Source organism: Taudactylus pleione, unplaced genomic scaffold, assembly GCF_031769625.1.
Source record: "Taudactylus pleione unplaced genomic scaffold, aTauple2 ptg000019l, whole genome shotgun sequence".
NCBI lineage: Eukaryota > Metazoa > Chordata > Amphibia > Anura > Myobatrachidae > Taudactylus > Taudactylus pleione.
Window position 1 is genome coordinate 32,094,582 of NW_028284421.1, and position 4,494 is coordinate 32,099,075.

The 4,494-nt window shown below is 44.5% G+C and overlaps 1 non-coding gene across 1 annotated transcript; it reads right to left on the minus strand.

Annotated features, from left to right (window-relative positions):
• Positions 1 to 1,546: 1,546 nt before the first annotated feature.
• Positions 1,547 to 1,654, minus strand: LOC148540492 (U6 spliceosomal RNA). Its single transcript, XR_015869840.1, has one exon. It is a non-coding gene; the product is annotated as a U6 spliceosomal RNA (small nuclear RNA).
• Positions 1,655 to 4,494: the final 2,840 nt, after the last annotated feature.

Sequence of the window (4,494 nt, forward strand, 5' to 3'; positions counted from 1 at the left end):
GGGAGGCTGGGAGGAGCAATCCAGAACGATGAGAACATCGAGCTGAGCCAGCGTGTGGATCGGAGGGGCCGCCGGGGAAAGCAAAATCCTTCCCTATGCTGCTTGGACCCACCTGGCAAACTGACATGGCCGCCGCCAATAACCCCCGGCTTTTCAGGACATCTGTCACTTCCCGGTGGTCTAGTGCGGGAGACAGCCTGTATAGCCTCCTCACTGCAGCGTGCCCACGGCCAGTCTTCACTGCCGAAGGCCGGACCGCCACGTGGTCCCGGCGTCAGTGGGCGCCGAACCCACCTTACCTGCATTCCCTTGTCCCGGTTGCAGTCCAGGGCTCAGTGCCCCTACCGAAAAGAACTGGCTCGACATCAGTGTTGCGGCGCCGGAGGGGTTAGGTGTAGTGGACGACTGGTGCGTCTCCCATCAGACGCTTGGCTGTTCCTTAGAGTAAAACTTTTTTTTTTTTTTAAAACTCATCTGCGGGACTGCTCCTGTAGTCCCACTGTCTATGTGGTGTACACACCAAACAGAAAACAACTGGCTACCTGTGGCTGGGGGTGGGGTATATGAAGGAGGGACGCGGTGCATCCTGGGAGCAGAGAGCTCGTTTAACTGTTTGGTGACCGGATCTTATACCCCAACGTATCAGCTGTGGACCCCATAGAAGAAAAAACAATTATTTTTTTTTTAGAAAAAACACACAAAAAAAACTCTGAAATCTACATTATTTTTCAGTTTTTGCTACTCTACTTTACCTTTGTCCCATTTCAGGTTACTCAATGGACTTCAATTGCTTAAATTTCCAATAAAAACTGGAAGTGTGTGTGTCTAACTTTGTCCTAAAAGATCAACTGTGCAGGAACAACAAAGAGATGCCCAGCAGCTACATCACTATTACAGATTCAGTGGCCGTTCAGTTTTATATATCCTAGTACCAGTGAATATTTTAGTTCTTTTAAACTTTCTATAATTGGTTTTACACTTAAAGAATGTATATTACCAATATTTAAAGAACATAAATAAGCATGATAAAAAATGTAATACACTAATGATTACTTTCTTGAGAAAGCAGTTTGGATTGAAAAATATATTTTGCAGAATAATTTTTGTTAATTTCACATATTATACTTAGACATAACAATAGAACAAGCTTTCCCTTCTAAAGGAGCGTATCCACTACCCGATAACAGAGTGATTGCACGATTACGCCACCGTAATCGTGCAATCGTTCAGTAATCAGGCACACATCGGGGATGTAAATATCGGAAACGACCAGCAGTTAAAGAGCACGGATGCAACAGCCACCCAAGGAGAGCTACCAATATAGGGAAGCATCCCGTACAAGAAGGCTAGAGTACTAGGACAACCATAAAGGTACCCATCAGGAACCTGTCAGTGTGATGAAAATATCCACAGATACTGAACAGGAATCAGGCTCCCTGCGCAGAACATAATGACTTTCACACTTTAATGTAAAGATGTGCCGTAGCCCATAGATGCGCTACAGTCCTTTATAACCCCAACAGAGTCTAGTAGAAGAAAGTGATAATTAAATATGGAATGCTTCACGAATTTGCGTGTCATCCTTGCGCAGGGCCCATGCTAATCTACTCTTTAGCGTTTCAATTTTTAGTATATGTGCTGCAGAAGCGAGCACTCTCAATGTTGGAACTATGCACCCACACGCCAGGAAAGCTCTAAAGTGTAGTAGAGCCAACTGATTACGAGAGCGGATGGCTGCTAGGACGGCAGCTAGGGTGCGGAAGGGAGACTTGTAATGTCAGGTTGCATGAAATAGGAGCATCTTCCGAGGCATTAGTGAAGTACCGCTTACCTGTGAGAAACCAGAAGCCCTCTAGACGAGATGTAGAATGTCACTAACCTTTTCCATCTCACAGCAACCCTTCACGTCAGGTATAGAGAGTAGTTCGGTGAGCTAAGAACCAATGCTCTACAGCACAGACTTCAGTCTGGCGATGTTGTCTTAGGAAATACTGTAGAAAACTAGCAAATTGTTAGAGGAGACAAGAAGGTTGTACAACAGGACTCTATACTTGAGCATGTAATAGTAGGGATGAGTATACATCTAGAGTTTATACATATACTTCAAATACAGTCTGCTAGTGTATCAGTACATTAACACTTATAATGGTGAAGTGCGTATCAGTTAACATGCGGATTTAAGTAAGACCTTCAACAGGTCAAGATACATACAGATTATTAAATATTTGATGATGGATGGACCCCCACCAGTGACCCTTGAAAGTTATAGTGTTCCCAACGAGAGGGATTCAAAATTGAACCCCAGGGCCAAGGATTTACCTGATACTATACAATCTAATCAAGCCAGGCCTGACCCTGCCTTTTCGGCGGGTGGCCCTAGGCCTTCAGGCACAGGAGCAGTAACTGCAGTCTGTTGTCATTTAAACAATTAGGTCCTGAGATTGAAATAGAACCTGGTTTCTCTATGTACTGATAGGAAGTGAACCTAGGGCCACTTATAGCCTCATTTTAATGAGATAATATTGATTACTGGAACCTATACTGAGAAGGTATCTGTACATAGATATAGTGTGCATTAGGCTATAGTGATACCCCCAGTTAGGGTTAAAACAGGTTTTCCCATTATTCGGAAATATTCATACAAGGAATGTGAATATATATTATTCATATACACACACACACCCGGACAAACATAGTTGCATGAGAAGGCAATCTCTTTGAAAGGAAGCTTACCTGTCAGACTCCTGTACCAGGAGATTAGCATACATACATACATACAGCATATCTCCTGCATTCTTAGAGTCCCACAAGTTTGCTCCATTATATACATGTGTGGACATTATATATGGATATAGCCTACAGCTTCTGGTAACCCCAGGCGGCTTCCTATCCATGGACTTATAGGTAAACCTAATGATTGTGGAAGTATGGACACACCTACATAATTCCTACCACATACATATACACACACACCATATACATACATATACCTACGCATACACACACGCACCCATTTAAAGCGGAGTTACTGTACCAAACAACCGCATCGGGGGAGTCCAGCCTCCAATCGCAGGATGCTTCTTTTAAAATATGTAAGTATGAGACAAAACGGATAACAGATCCTCCTCTGCCCTTACAGTAAGGATAAGAAGCGATACATACATACATATGTATCGCTTCTTACATACACATACCAAGTACTAACCAGGCCTGGCCCTGCTTAGCTTCCAAGATCGGGCGTGTTCAGGGTGGTGTGGCCGTAGGCTCCACGTACCCACACATATTTAACATGAGCAACAGTAAGAGCCAAGGAAGGAACTGAGCAAAGACCTTGGTTGAGCCAGGACAAAATTCACTCCAGACATATGTTTATGTTCTAAAGTAGGGCTTATGTATAAAATACAAATATATGCATACATGTGGCTTACCTCCACGCAGGGAGACTGCTCATGTGTCGCGTGTGTCCGTCATTCTGCTACGGCGTATGGGCCTGGATATTTTAACAGCGTGATGTCCCAGATTGGTTTCGATCCTGGGACCCTTCTGTCACTGGAGTACTCACCTTTTCGAGTGAGCCATTTGAGCTCCAGTTGAACCCGCTTTTTTAAAGTGGGAATCAGAGAGACGACCTTAGTGCAATGAAAATGACTGCAGTATACTTGATGTATAAAGGCCTATTTGACACAGACATAGATCAATCGGCAGGTCATGCGGAGGGCAAGTGACATGGACACAGGCTCTGTATTAGGCTGCGGCATATTCCTCCCTGAGCTAGTGTCAGGGGCCCGGACAACCACTCTATAATATTGGTGGCGGGTCCCATGATATGTAGAGGTGCTGCTCTTCAGTATGAGTACTGATTAATACTTAATCAAACAGTGCAGCAATGTTGATAGACAATTTTAAAATAGACATAACTATCCTCTACACAGTAACATCACAATGACGTAGGGCAGCAGTTAGGATAGTTGTGGGGGGACTGTTTTGCAGTGCTCTCCCCTTTACAAGATCATTGTGGAATCTGACCACCATATAGGAACTACAGAGATGAGTCAAGGTCTATATGGACCTTGCCGCTGCGTAACTCAGTAAGCAGGAAGACTGCTACACTGCGCTCCGTATGCATCAGCATAATCTATCCCAGCATTTACCAAACTAGGTTCTATCTAGATTCTGCAGCTGCCCAGATATTCCAAGTACTGACCAGGCCTATTTAGGGTGGTGTAGTCACAGTTTCTTACACAGCAAAGCGTATTCTAAGCTGAGTTATTCCTAGCATGCGCAACCACACGAGGGTGGAGTGCTCTCCCCTCTATAACTGAACTTCCCGCGGTGCAGTCACTTCAGGAGCTCAGACCCCTCGCTGCTCTAGCAGGCACAGTCCACACTGCATTCGCCCTGCACTAAACTGCATTTACACTACTGTACCAGATGCTGCCCTTAAGAGTATATAAAACTCTCCTTACTGGGAGATCTCAATGGTCTAAGGGCCTG